This window comes from Taudactylus pleione, unplaced genomic scaffold, assembly GCF_031769625.1.
Source record: "Taudactylus pleione unplaced genomic scaffold, aTauple2 ptg000126l, whole genome shotgun sequence".
NCBI lineage: Eukaryota > Metazoa > Chordata > Amphibia > Anura > Myobatrachidae > Taudactylus > Taudactylus pleione.
Window position 1 is genome coordinate 289,007 of NW_028284528.1, and position 15,736 is coordinate 304,742.

A 15,736-nucleotide genomic window follows, 5' to 3' on the forward strand; every position below is an offset into this window, starting at 1 on the left:
ACTGAAAGCTGCATTGCAGTCATATCACCGAGGTCTCCGTGTCCTGGAACACTGATAATAGGTAATCTAGGTGCCAGCTCTGTGGGTGCCCCCAGTATTTGTGCCCCCAGTAACAAAGTCTATGCATGGCACTTTCCAGTCATATTCATCCAGATCAGCCCCCCCACCCCTCCCCCATCATTTCATAAAGCTGTCTCCTGTGATAAGTTATAGCCTCTCGGTCAATGTGACGAGCAGCTCTCAGGCCCTTTCCAGGGGAAGTCAATAGGTTTTCACTTGTAATACTATTGTTTTCCTCACAACAATTTGACTTCCTTTCCGATAGCTCTGAGATGCCTTTATTATAAATAGAGTGAGAGGAAGTCCTGAACCCGGGCCAAGAGTCTCACACTCCAGCCTGTGCAGCATCACGTCTATAATATCCCAATTTAAGGCAGCCCTTTGAAAGGATGAGCAGCAGTCAGCTGCTGTTCCCATGCCAGGCGAAGGGTCTGAGCACTGCTGCTTAGTCACAGGAGAGATCAGGACAGATCCACGCTGACTCCCAGGACACTCTGAGGCTCAGGGACCGGCTCTCATTCCACTGGGTGCTCCTGGGGAGAGCTTTCTGCGCTCGCCAAGGCTTCCAGCATGCCACACACCGCTGGTGTGACAACAGCTGGAAACCCGTCACCTATTCGGCACCACTTCTCTGATGTCGCTTTGAGGCTGCAGTAATCTCACAAGAGGTAAAAACTTTCTTATTATTATTATAATCATTTTTATTTCACATGACATTTGAGGAACTGGAGATCAGTGAGAAGAGCTTATTTCATTTTGTTATCAGGCTGTCTTCTGTGTATTTTTAATTTGGGGTTTATTCGGTCGATCTTCCCTCATCCAATTGATCGTCTTAAAAAATAATAATGATCGTTTTATTTATATAGCGCTGATCGTTTTATTTATATAGCGCTGATCGTTTTATTTATATAGCGCTGATCATTTTATTTATATAGCGCTGATCATTTTATTTATATAGCGCTGATCGTTTTATTTATATAGCGCTGATCATTTTATTTATATAGCGCTGATCATTTTATTTATATAGCGCTGATCGTTTTATTTATATAGCGCTGATCGTTTTATTTATATAGCGCTGATCATTTTATTTATATAGTGCTGATCATTTTATTTATATAGCGCTGATCATTTTATTTATATAGCGCTGATCATTTTATTTATATAGTGCTGATCATTTTATTTATATAGTGCTGATCATTTTATTTATATAGCGCCGATCATTTTATTTATATAGCGCTGATCATTTTATTTATATAGTGCTGACAGTTTGTTAGACACAGGTAGAAATGTTTGGTCTTATAGGGGCTTAAGGTCTCTCACTGGAACCATCCAGAACTTTAAAAGTTCCTCTTTTATTATGAGAGAATCTTGTTGAGAAATAATTTGCAGATTATCATTTTTTCTTTACTTAAATCACTGGGAAACTGCAGAGCAATGCGCTGTCTAACCGCCCAGTCAGATTTATATTGATCTATTGTGCAGGTTAGGTCGCCCTTAGATATCAGGACCATTTTCCTTTGACCCCATGACTTGACGACCTGTAACTCCTGAATATGCTTTCTTATAGTCAGATTGCTGATAACGCAGATTTTTGTCAGATATATTACAGTTATTTGTATCACGAAAGCTCTTCATTGAAAGAACATGATTGAGAAGTTTGTTCCCAGGAATGATCAAAGTTTAAACTTAAGACACAGTTGAATTGATAACGTGTGGAGCAGAATGAACGGTCACAATTAAGCAATCCCTTTTCTGTACGTGCTGACTATGGGGTCTATGTACTAAGCCTTGGACAGAGACAAAGTGCATTGAGATAAAGGACCAACCAATCAGCTCCTTACTGTCATTTTTCAAACATGGGGGGTCTATGTACTAAGCCTGGAGTAGAGATAGAGTGGAAAAAGAGATAAAGTACTAACCGCTCAATTCCTATCTGTCACGTTACAGGCTGTGTTTGAAAAGTGACAGTTAGGAGCTGATTGGTTGGTATTTTATCTCCGTCCAATTTATCTCTCTCCACGGCTTAGTACATAGACCCCTAAATCATATTTATCAGATTAAGGCTGCTCTGCGTAAGTACAAGTTGTTCAATAAACAGATCGTCTTAGGATAATTGATAGAATTGTTGTTGGGTGGGGAGAGGGGTATATTTATCCTGGCCTTGCCTGCACTCACAAAGTTGCTATATATTTGATCCCCTATTTATTCACATTATTATCATTTATTTAAATAGCACCAGCATATTACGCAGCGCTGTACGGAGACTATACAGCCTATAGCCGGCAGCAGCCTTACTGCATGACCACAGGGATCACATTCCTATCCTGCTGCCAACGCTTTGCACCGTAAGCATCGGAGCTGTCAGGCCTGCTTTGCAGCCATGGCACGGTGACGGCACAGGATTAAAGTTCGCTATCGGTTTTATAAATGTTTACAGGCAGATGCACAGGGACAAGAGATTGTCCAAACACTGTAGGTGTACTATTCAATTTCATTAGTGTACACAGAAGTCACAGTAATATACACAGAGGGGGGCACGCGGCAATAAGTCATGGTATCAGCAGCTGAAGCCCACAGCTCAGGCTGGAGAATTGCTATTGATAGCTGCTAGGTATTTTCCATCCTCTCCTATACAGTATATCTTTGTATGTCTCCCTCTTGATTTGTTATATATTCAGATTAATATGAAGCTTTCAAAATCAAGCCACGTCATTGGTGGCTGCGTCACTGCGTGCTAACAAATCGCAAAACTTGTACGGTTGAAGCTGGCCGATGATTGGTTGCAGTGGGATTGCAGGGATGGGCCATAAGAGGCCCTCCAGCTGTTGCTGAACTACAATTCCCAGCATGCTTTGCAGGAGTTTTAGCATGGCCAAATAGCAAAACAGTGGCAAGGAACGCTGGGATGTGTCGTTCTGCAACAGCTGGGGGGGGGGGGGGGCGCTAATTGCCCACCCCTAGATTAGTGCAAATAAAGATTATTTTATCCAAAGTGGTTTTGGAACTGTCCTTGCCACCTCCATCAGTTCATGATGACAAACATGCAAAAGAGCAAATGATTTGTTGGTTAAGTCATATTAAATATTCCGTAGTTGGTATATGGTAGAGATGTGCGCTGACCCCCACGTGTTGGTTTTGGATCTGGATTTATCTTCGTGTTTTGGTTTTGCAAAACCACCCTCCAGTGTTTTGGTTTTGAATCTGGATTTATTTAAGAAAAAAAATGATAAAAGTTTTTTTAAAAAACAGCTCAAATCATGTAATTTTTGCAATCCAAAACCCGAAATTCGGATTTAAAATCTGGATTTCCGAACCGCTGGAAGATCAGAATCGCGACTCGGATTTATCCAGATCTCCTCAGGAGATTATAACATTGACTCAGATCTGTCTGGATTCACAAAATTCGGGTGGATTCGGATTTCTGGAGAACAGTACCGCTCATCTCTAGTATGGGATGTAGTCAGTGTACAGCTGCACGGAATCCCCACAGCCGGTATCCCGAACGTAAGTATGGTGGGCTGGGTTAGCTTGTAGCCATGGGGGGGGGGGGAGCCTGCATAGGTTTAGGCACCACATGGAAGGGGGGTTAGGGATAGGCTGCGGGAGGGGGGGAGGTTAGGGTCAGGCTACGGGCTGGGGGGTTAGGTTTAGGCACCACCGTGGGGGGTTAGGGTTAGGCACCAAGGGGGGAGGGTTAGGTTTAGGGACTAACAATTCGAGGGTTAGGTTTAGGGGGAGGGTTAGGGTGTGGGGAGGGGAGCGGGTTAGGCAGGGACGGCTCCAGGGGTCGGAGCACTCTGTGCCGGCCCTTGAGAGGGCGCCCTTAGACGCTCGACCGAATTTGGGGGTGTGACCTAATTACCATAGGCCCCGCATAGCACGCTTCCAAATAACGTCAGGCTGGGGGTAAAGCCCAGCACTCCGTCACTGGCTGGACTTCCCCCATCCCTCTCCCGTCAGTGAATGGTTGCCGCACGCATGCACGCGGCATCCATTCACACTCCGGGGGTCCGGCACCTCCCGATTTGGCCACTCGCGGGCCACTTCAGCCCGTGGGTGGAACAGCGGGAAAGTACTGTCCCGCTGAAATCGGGACGCTGGGGAGGGGTGCGCCCTCTACGGGTGGCGCCCCTGTGCAACCGCACTGGTCGAAAGCCCCTAGAGCCGGCCCTGGTGTTAGGATGCAAGACGGGAGGAGTAGGGTTAAGGGGTGAAAGGGGGAGGGTCAGTATACTAACTGAGCCCCTGTCGGGATTCTCAGCATCAGGATGCCACTGTCGGTCTTTATGACAGCCGACATCCCGACTGCCGGTCTCCCATACCTAACCCCTCTAGTATATGGTATTGCCCAGAGCTGAGTTTAAAGTTAAAACAGAAGTGTAGCTCAAAAATGTGTAATATATACTGGAAGAACATTACAAATGATCGTTAGATATTAATAACTATAGGGACAAGAGAAATGTGAGAACTGCCCCTATGTAGGGGAGACCCGGGCCCACATTGTGATAGCTCCATTCAGTCTAGCAGTATGCTGCGGACTCTGTGATCCATAGACAACACAGAGAGATAACTAATGATAATGAAAAACATTCTGTTAGTGGCAGAGAAGTCTTTATGGTAAATAAAGATACTGAAATAACAGAAACATCTGCTAGCATCCTTGTGTGTCCCAGAATATAGGAATTCCAATAAATGAGATAATATAGTGAATAGTTTGGAGACCCCTTGTTTGCATATCTCCTCGCAGTACAAATAATGAATACCCTATAATTATGTGTATCCCATTGGTAACATTTGTGGCTATAATGGTACATTAGCTGAAAGTCAGTGTCATCATTGTAGCAAGGATTTCGTCCTCTATGGCACAAGGATAGCTGCAGGTTAGGAGGTGTAACGCTATATACATATCTTTACTTTGATATATGTTAGTTACATTGTTATTTTCTGTATAATAGACAGTATGTAACGTCATGTAATAATAACAGCAGTTATTGGTGTCATTTCTAAATGTGACAAAACTTCTGTGAATAAAAGGACATGTGCACAGATTTCGCAGTGAGGGTTTATACTGTATTTTCATTTATATTTGCTGTCTAACTGAAGCCCAAATGTGAAGGCGAAGAACCTTGTCCAGGATGACAGGTCATTCTGGGGACCCCTATACCAGTCATTGGAGATAATCTTATATCAATATGTGAAATGTGCTATCTAGAACACAAAAGTATACATATACAGTATCATAGACCATATATATTATAGACACTCTAAGCTGTATTCTGTATATTATATAAATTGGGAATGTTAGTTTCAAGAGATGCAACATTTGTTAAGTTGACCGACTGCGCCAAAGCCTTCCTCGTCTGGTCGGTCCTACTCTACCACTCAGAATTGTAACCTGGAGGGGGGTCAACTGCTGAGGGGGAGAGTGTTCTCCTTTGCACAAATATCTTTCAAGTCAGGTTTAATGGAAATGTGGCTGCGTATGTACTGCTGCTATGTAACCTACTGCCGTCCAGCCATTTATTTCTACCTGATACACAGAATTTACCCTGAAGCCTATTTACTATATTGCAGTAGAATCGGATTTACCTCTAACAACCGGAGAGGAGTCAGCTGATGACACAATAAGTATCTTGCATGGGGCGGGATGAATCAAGCGTCAAATTTTGTATGCAATGCAACCTGCCAATCATCATCGCATGCATACCGGCGTTTAGTAACGATGTACTGTATGCATGATGACTTTAGCAAAGGACAGCTCTGCCAATAAGCGCTGTCCTTTGCAGTGTGCGGACTTCCCGGTTTATGTCCCAGGGGTCCCTCTGTGCATGTGCGGCCATCAGCTAGCGCATGCGGGGAGACCTCGGGAGGGGTCCTATTGGATCCCTCTCTGGGAAAACTCAGAAGCAGATAGAGCCATAATCAATTAGAGACGAAAAGCCATTTTCGCCATTTTTTTGGCGAAAATTTCGGCCTAAAAAAATTCGCCAAATTCAATTCCAGGGCAATTTCGCCTAAGCGGAAACAATTCTCCAAAACAGATTCTCCAATCAATAGCTGGTGAAAAGAAATGCAAAATCTTTATTTTTGGGGTGCAAACGTGGGGAAACGACTCAGAACCCTTGGGACAGCCCCCCAAAGGACAAATCTGCAAAAAAACAAAAACCTAAGAACACCCCAAAAAAGACATGTCATTTTTGGGGTGAATATTTAATAAAAGTGGGGGGATAAACATAAAAAGTAGCGAAATAGACTTCTTGGGGGTCCCCGATTATGGGTCAGGTTTTTCCTGTTTTTAAAAAGTTCACTTTAGAGACATAAAAATATGCTAGCACCCATTCTCAAGCACCCCAAATTTGACAGGAATACTTATTTTCACCAAAAAATACAGCTTTATGCCATTCTTCACCACTTTTACAAAGACGCTAATGGCAAGCAATTTACACAACTTAAGTACCCAAAGTAGTCTTATTAACGCTATTAGTACATATCTATATTGATTCCCTATGTTAATGTATCTTTTTCTGTTGTACAGACTGATTTCCCCAATTCTTTCCGTACGTTTCACCTGTTCCGCATTCGCCTATTTTCGTTTTCGGTTGTTTTGCAATTGAATTAGGTGAAAAGTGGGGACGCGCACGGAATGAATTCGCCTCTGAAACAGGCGAATGAAGCGAAAAGTCGGACAGGCGAAAACTTTGCCTCTAATTGAATTCCCCTCATAGGCTTCTATTAGGCAACACCATGTAAAGCAGGGATTCCCAGCCACGGTCTTCAAGGCACACTATAGGTGCATACACACACAACTATTTTTTGAACGATTATCGTTTAACGATATCGTTTAACGATAATCGTTTGAAAAAATCGTTCACTTTCTGAGTCAAACGATGAACGATTATCGTTCATGCGAGTTCACGTTTGTAGTTCAGTCAGACTTGTCAACTGAACGATTTTCATTAAGGGAATATGCAAAAACCGTTTGTAGTTCATAAAAATCGTTCATTACACTTTTAAAAATCTGACAGATAATCGTTCATAAAAATCGTTCTTAAAATCGTTGGTAACAAAATCGTTGTGTTTGTATGCAGCTTAACAGTCCAGGTTTTAAGGATAGCCACTGGAGCACAGGCAACTTAGGGCCTGATTCAGACCCACTCGCGAGCGGCTGTCCGCTCGCAAGTGGGTCGATGTTCTGGACTGAGCATGCGCACGACAGAGGGAGCTCCGTCGTGCGCATGCGCCAGACGCGACGAGCGAAGGAAAGTCCTTCGCTTGTTGTGTCCGATCAAAGGGGGCGTGCTGTCAATGTTGATTGACAGCACGCCCCCTTTGGTAGGCGTGCCTCCCTGACGGGGGCGTTCCCACGGGAACGCCTCCCGTCAAAAGCCGGCCCACTGACATCACTAGTGATGTCAGTGGGAGTGATTTTGGCTCTGATAGAGCCAAAATCACTCCGGAGCTTGCGGTTGAAAACCTCAACCGCAGGCTCCGGCTCGCAATTTCGATGGTCGCGATGGTCTCGACCATCGCGGCCATCAAAATGCACGCTCGTATAGCCTGTGGGTGGTGACCCACAGGTATACGAGCGTCCAGAAGGACGCTCCATTTTCATGGAGGCCGGCCCTCATTCAGAGCGTGCGCTCTGCTCAGAGCGTACGGCTCTGAATGAGGGCCTTAATTAGTACCTCAGTTATTTTGATTAAACCATCTGTGCTTTAGCATATATATCACCAAAACCAGGACTGTTAGTGTGCCTTGAGGACCGAGGTTGGGAATCACTGATGTAAAGATGTGTCCGCATTTTCCTGCATAGTGCATCACTCCCATGGTGACGGGAAACATTCTCAGCACAATCCCGGAGCCACTATAGTCGGTCAGGTCCTGTAGCATCTTCTTATATACCCCCTTTGATGTCTCAGTGATAACTCTCATACAAATGACTGTCTGAGAGCACAATACAGATACTAACAGAAATGATAATCACACATTTTGTTAGGGACAGACCTGCTCACTGTCCTATCTGCTGGAATAAATGTCCTTTTATCTGTCACATGTATTATTACTGCATATATCATATTCCATCACATAGACTTAAAATACCTGTATTTTGTATTCTGTATTGTATCAGCCCAGAACCCCCCTCTAAAGTTTACATTTCAGTCTAATTCCTTTATCATTGTTTCCAAAAATTGGTCCTCAATGTCGCCTTTCAGTCCAGGGTGAAAGGATAATTATGCTTGAGCACAGATTGTTACATTAAAATGTCTGAGGTACTACTTAAGTCACCTGTGCTCAAGCATGGCTATCATTAAAACAAGACTGTTAGGGGGCTCTGAGGACTGAGATAAAGACTTCTTTAGATTCCAATCACTGCACAGGGTAGTGAGCATTGGATAACTAATGGTAGTGAGCATTGGGTAACTAATGGTAGGGAGCATTGGGTAACTAATGGTAGTGAGCATTGGGTAACTAATGGTAGGGAGCATTCGGTAACTAATGGTAGGGAGCATTCGGTAACTAATGGTAGTGAGCATTGGGTAACTAATGGTAGGGAGCATTCGGTAACTAATGGTAGGGAGCATTTGGTAACTAATGGTAGGAAGCTTTGGGTAGCTAATGGTAAAGAGCACTTGGTAACTAATGATAGGGAGTACTGGCTAATAAATGGTAGGGAGCACTGGGTAACTGATGGTAGGAAGCACTGGGCAACTAATGGTAGAGAGCACTGGGTAACCAATGGTAGGTAGCACTGTGTAACTAATGGTAGGGAGCACTGGGTAAGTAGTGATAGGGAGCACTGGGTAATTAATGGTATGGAGCACTAATTATCTAATGATAAAGAGCATTGGGTAACTAATGGTAAAGAGCACTTGGTAACTAATGATAGGGAGCATTGGGTAACTAATGGTAGGAAGCATTTGGTAACTAATGGTAGGAAGCATTGGGTAGCTAATGGTAAAGAGCACTTGGTAACTAATGATAGTGAGCAGTGGGTAATAAATGGTAGGGAGCACTGGATAATAAATGGTTGGGAGCACTGGGTACCCAAATGTAGGGAGCACTGGATAACTAATGGTAAGGAGCACTGTGTAACTGATGGTAGGAAGCACTGGGTAACTGATGGTAAGGAGCACTGGGTAACTGATGGTAGGAAGCACTGGGTAACTAATGGTAAGGAGCACTGGGTAACTGATGGTAGGAAGCACTGGGTAACTAATGGTAAGGAGCACTGGGTAACTGATGGTAGGAAGCACTGGGTAATAAATGGTTGGGAGCACTTGGTAACTAATGATAGGGAGCACTGGGTAATAAATGGTTGGGAGCACTGGGTAACTAATGGTAGGAAGCATTGGGTATCTAATGGTAAAGAGCACTTGGTAACTAATGATAGGGAGCAGTGGGTAATAAATGGTAGGGAGCACTGGATAATAAATGGTTGGGAGCACTGGGTACCCAAAGGTAGGGAGCACTGGGTACCCAAAGGTAGGGAGCACTGGGTAACTAATGGTAAGGAGTACTGGGTAACTAATGGTAGGGAGCACTGGGTGACTGAAGGCAGGAGACCCCATGAGTGAGTACAGAATGTGTGACATGTTCTTGGATCTATATATCGGTGTTTCCCATTAGAATGTATTGCATACCTGATAATAAGAACAAGTCCCCGGGCGCCACATCACGTCCTCACCACAGGATTCACCCCTCCGTACTGTACCAATGATCCATCTTTAATCTATGTGCAGTATACCCACCTACTGAGGTCTGTGCATGTAACCATCAGCCTTCCCAGATGTTATACTGGGCCTAGGGGGCCCCACACTGCACACCCCTCACCTATTGAATATAGTTACTGGTGCCTGTACCCATTTTCCAGGAGATATGCACCTGCGAGGATCTGGCACAGCTCAAAAGTCTACACTGCGGAATCCACCTGCACAAGGGCCCTGCTGGGAGACCACACACAACACAACAACAGCCTTGCTATCCCACCACTATGCCCACCTGGTTCTGCCTCCAGGGCTACCAAAAGAAATTCTGAGCCCGGGTACTGCAACATCCTGTGAGACCACAGCATGTTGGGCATGGCTGCACCCATTTGTGGGTAGGCCTAGCATGTGAGATGCACCCACTCACTGGAGCGTGGCATAGCATCCAGCAGCTGGGATTAAAGTAGTCACTACTGTATTAGGATGGCGGGACAGTCCCATAATATATCCATTTTTTATCAGGATGTATGTAGATGCTAAAATGTAACACACAATAATTATAGTGCTACAACTTTATTTTGTACATCTCTCATGTGAATAACACATAAACAAAATCTATTTTCTGTCATAGGGATAGATGTATGAAGGACTTAATCTTGACATAATATCAGGTTATCTTAAACACACACATACTGCAGTACATATCCTAACCCACTGCTCCATGCTCCTTCCTCACTATCTACCCCTCTGTGTCGCCCCTGTCTGTCTGCCCTTCCCCTTTAGAATGTAAGCTCTAACGGGCAGGGCCCTCGTCCCTCATGTGCTTCTCCTCCCCCTACTTATAGTATAATTTACTCCTAACTCCCCACAATGACACCTAACACCTGGTTGCTCATGTCCTGCTGCTTGTGTTATGCAGCTATGTTTATAAACCATGTCCTTGTCCTACATTGTTTTGTATTACTATTAACTGTTTTCTTGTGTGCTCATTTATTTACTGTGCAAGGCGCTGCGGAACCTTTGTGGCGCCATATAAATAAAGGATAATAATAATAATAACACCCTCCTCTCTGGCTGCTGGTGGAGAAAGTCTGTGTAATGGGGCCCATACATCTCAGAGTAATTCCCTGTTCTGCCAATGACGGAGTCGGGGGGATCGGAGAAATCTTATTTCCCCGATTCCATCCCCGAAAATGGTCGAAATCGGACAGTCAGGAATTTTTAATATGTTCCAATCACTGATTGCCATTGTTGATCGCCAAAGCTGTCTGGTCAGCAGTAGCCAATTGCCAGCTGTCTACAGCTTTCAGAGACAGCATCAGGTTTTAAAGAATAAAGTTTTTTGTCCCAATGAGATTCCCTGTTCTCAATGCAGACAAAATGAGTTATTTTCCATGTTAGATGCAGTTCTTAGCTTCCGTTTAACTTCTCTGGTCTGTATATGGTAATATCTATAGAAGAGGGGTATGCTAAATGGAAAAATCAGGTTATAATCAATTTCCGTAAACACAACGTCACGGGAGTTGTAGTGCTGCCACGCCTGGTGAGACCAGGGCCATAACTTACTCTCTGCTACAGAGGCACACATGTAAAGGGGGAGGGCAAGGGAATAAATATCGGAGGTGAATTTCATTACAACTGGGGGCCGTCAAATTTCCTTCTTGCCCCAGGCGCTAACATTTCTTCTCTGGGGGCAGGATGTATCAACCCTAAACATAGGGCCTAACCCTCCCCTCCCACAGCCTAACCCTCCACCCGCAGCCTAACCCTAATCCTCCCCTCCCACAGCCTAAACCTATGCCTCCCCCCGCAGCCTAATCCTATCCCTCCCCTCCCACAATTTAACCCTTCCCTCCCATGGCCTAACCTTCCCCCCGCAGCCTAACTCTCCCCCCACAGCCTAATCCTATCCCTCCCCCTGCAGCCTAATCCTATCCCTCCCCTCCCAGAGCCTAACCCTCCCCTCCCACGGCCTAACTATCCTCTCCCACGGCCTAACCCTAACCCTGCTCCCCGCAGCCTAACCCTAAACCTCCCCTCCCACAGCCTAACCCTCCCCTCCTAACCCTCCCCTCCGACACCCTAACTCTCCCCCTGCAGCCTAATCCTATCCCTCCCCTCCCACAGCCTATCCCTAACTCTCCCCCCGCAGCCTAATCCTATACCTCCCCCCGCAGCCTAATCCTATCCCTTCCATCCCACAGCCTATCCCTAACCCTTCCCCCGCAGCCTAATCCTATCCCTTCCATCCCACAGCCTATCCCTAACCCTTCCCCCGCAGCCTAATCCTATTCCTTCCATCCCACAGCCTATCCCTAACCCTTCCCCCACAGCCTAATCCTATCCCTTCCCTTCCACAGCCTAACTCTCAGCCTAGTGCCTAACCCTAACCCCTAACACTTACCGCTGTGATCGCTGCTGTCTGGATTCTGGAGCCGGGATTCTAGGCGCTGGGATGCCGACTACATCCTGCCGGTATGCATTAAGCTCCAGAAAGTGCAGTAGGACTCCCAGGTCATAAACCTAGAGGTCCTCACAACACAATGTATAGCTCTTATCGAAGGAGCTGTCCTTTGCTTTTTTTAATTGCATTTATTCATTCATACGGCGTTAATAAACGCTGCTCTGTCTGCATGCGATAAGTGGCGGGAAGTACCGCATGCGATAGGCGACGCTTGATACCTCCAGCCCCGGGTGAGACAATATCGCACGTCATATGCTAACATGCAAATCAGCTGCAGAGCGGGTAGTGAGCGATGCTGGCCATGCAACGCTAGAATGGCGCTGGCGCATCGCGGCCACGTTTACCCTCGCACATACCAGCCATATTGCTCTCCCATAATTATCCGTGGTGTCGTATATCGTAGATAATTGGAAACTACTGTATTTTAACATGTCAGCAAAAAATATGAGATATGGTAAGAACTTACCCTTGTTATCTCTATTTCTACGAAGTCCATAGGGTTCCACAGGATACCTTGGGGTATAGGCGATGGCGGCAGACATCCAGGCACCACAGAGTTAAATTTTCAGCCTCCCAGGATGCACTGGGGTCCCTCTCCTATACCCCGCCCCCGAGCCTCAGAGAGAGAGAGAAGACAGTCTGGAACACACAAGAATCACATTCTCACCAGAAGGAGACGGAGAAACCGGTGACCAGATCAAAGCCCATCTGCAGTACAGGTGCGACAGGGCGGGAGTCCTGTGGAACCCTATGGACTTCGTAGAAATAGAGATAACAAGGGTAAGTTCTTACCATATCTCATATTTTCTACTTCAGGGTCCATAGGGTATCCACAGGATACCTTGGGGATGTCCCAAAGCAGTATCCTTTAAGGGTGGGGACGCTCCTGTGCTGTAAGGAGAATCCGCCGCCGAAAGGAAGCATCCTGAGAGGCGAAGGTATCAAAAGCATAATACCTTACCAAAAATATGGACAGATGACCACGTGGCTGCCAATCACCGCTGAAGCGCCACGTCGAGCTGTCCACGAAGGACCCACAGACCTAGTGGAAGAGCTTTAATAGAGGATGGAACAGGAAGACCTGTGAATCCATCCTACCAAAGTTAGCGTAGTGGCAGGCCAACCCTTTTTATGGAAACCAGAAAAGACAAAACCGAGAGTATGATTTCCTAAATGGACTGGTACGGTCAACTTAAATTCTTAGCGCCCGTACCACAGCCAAATAGGCCTCACCAGCAGACAGGACTGGGGAAGTAAAGGCAAGCACTGCCCTGTTCCTAGGAAAGATGAGAAAAAGGGAGGTCTACATGACAGAGCCTCCCATTCTGAGATCCTACTGGCCAAATTAAGAGCCAGAAGGAATACAGTCCTAGCCGTAAGCCATTTGAAATCCACTGAGCCCAGTGGATCAAATGGCGGTCCTCAGAGAGCCCTAAGGACCACAGCCAAATCCCAAGGAGCCACAGGTGGAACAAAGGGATGCTGAATATAACGTACACCCTGCACAAAGGTGCGGACATCAGGAAGAGTAGCAATCCTACACTGAAACCATACTAACAGGGCAGAAACCTGCACCTTGAGGTAAGCAAGGCGTAGACCGTTATCTAAGCCCACCTGTAGGAAAGCCAACCTCTGGATATCCGGAATACCCGAGGAGCCTAGCCTCTAGGACGACACCTGAAAGAAAGTATACCATACCTAATGGTAAATTCTTGCAGATAAAAACTTCCGAGCTCTTAGCATGGACACAGCCCCTGTTAACTATAGAGCTGGAAAAAACTCCTAGACCTTAAGAGGGCAGTCTCCACCACAGACAACCCAGGTCTGGGTATCAGCCAGGATCCTGAGACAACAGGTCCGGGCGTAGAGGCAACAGCTTCGGAGTGTTAACTGAGAGGCTCCGAAGATCTGAGTAATAGTGCCATCTGGCCTACGCTGGAGCTATCAGCAGGAGCGTGCCTCCTTCTTGCTATTACTGGAGGAAGAAGGGATAACGGAGGGACGAGGTACACAACTTGGAAGGTCCACTGGACCTACCTACGTCTATCAGAAGAGTCTCATCTCTGAAAGGCTCCACTTGTTCACCAGATGATTGAACACCTCCTGATAAAGAGGACATTTCCCTGAATGCACGTCTTGACGGCTGAGAAAGCCTGCTTTCCATCTGAGGATTCCTGAATGAACACTGCCGATGACGGCAGGGATATAGCCTTCCACCCAAGCCAGAATTCGGGACACCACTGTTAGTGTCGCCTGACTTCGGGAACCTCCTAGGTGGTTTACATAAGCCATCATGATGGCGTTGTCAGACTGTACCTGCACGGTATTTCCGTGGAGGACCTGTCCTGCATGCTGGAGAACCCTGAATACTGCTCAGAGTTCTCAGATGTTTATGGGAAGCGCAAAAACTACTGGTGTTCACCTGCCCTGGAACAAGTGTGGACCCGTCATGCTTCCCAGCCACGGATACTGGCGTCCGTCGTCAGAAGGACCCTGTCCGCAATCCCAAAGGGGGTGCCCCTTGTTTAGGTGAGCTTTCTGCAGCCACCAGGCCAGAGAGAGACAAACCTCCGGGGAAAGCCTATTGACTTTATCCTATGGGGCAACCCATCCCATCCGGAGAGGATCAAGTTCTTTAGAGTGAAGCTGGGTACTCTCCACCATGTCGAACAGCGACATCCTGGAACCCAGGAACCACATTGCCAAGTGAATAGACACTCGGCGACTCTGCAGGCAACTGCGTACCTCTGCCTGTAATGCAGAGATCTTTTCCTCAATCACAAAGATCCTCAGATGTTGGGATATGGAGCATCCTCTGTGAAGAATCAGAGAGGACCATTTCCAGTTTATCAGTCAGCCCTAACGTAGCAACACAGATATTGTCCGTTGCATATGGCACTGAAGTATCTCTGGAGACCGTGGTAACAACAGGAGGTCACTCGGATAGGGTAACAAGCGGACCCCCTGCATCCGCAGGTTGGCTGCCATAACTACCATGACCCTGGTAAACCGTGAGGCGCGGAGGCCAGACCAAGGGGCAATGCCAGAAACTGGAAATGCTTATCGACCACTGCAAACCTGAGGAAAACACTGGTGTGCTAAGAAAAGAGGGATATTCAGGTAGTCACCCTGAATATATCCAACGACACCACAAAATTCCCAGGCTCCATTGAATGATGGAATGCAGGGTCCCTCTCCCGAACCGAGGAACCCTTAAGAATTTGTTGAAGGATTCGAGGTTGAGAATGTCCTGGTAAGACCCATTGGGTGTCTGTACCAGAAAGAGGATGGAGTAATACCTCGTTCCCCTTTGGGGCAACGGAATAGGTACTATCCTGCCTGGAGCATAGAGTGTAACACCCTCAAAAATTACAGGGCCTTGTCCTGAATTGACAGAAGACCTGTAACGAAAAACCTTCTGGGAGGCTTTTACCGGGAGGTAAAGGACATACCTTCAAGAAAATACTTCTCTTACCCCAGTGTCCATGGTGGTCAGACACCAGCACTG

At 46.2% G+C, this 15,736-nt stretch overlaps 1 protein-coding gene across 1 annotated transcript in view; it reads left to right on the forward strand.

Moving 5' to 3' along the window:
• Window positions 1–286: 286 nt before the first annotated feature.
• The window catches only part of GJA5 (gap junction protein alpha 5), a 101,634-nt gene continuing 86,184 nt past the window's right edge, over window positions 287–15,736 (forward strand). Inside the window, exon 1 of the mRNA XM_088472576.1 lies at window positions 287–728. The gene's annotated coding sequence lies outside the window, so the exon portion shown is untranslated. The remainder of the gene's footprint in view (window positions 729–15,736) is intronic.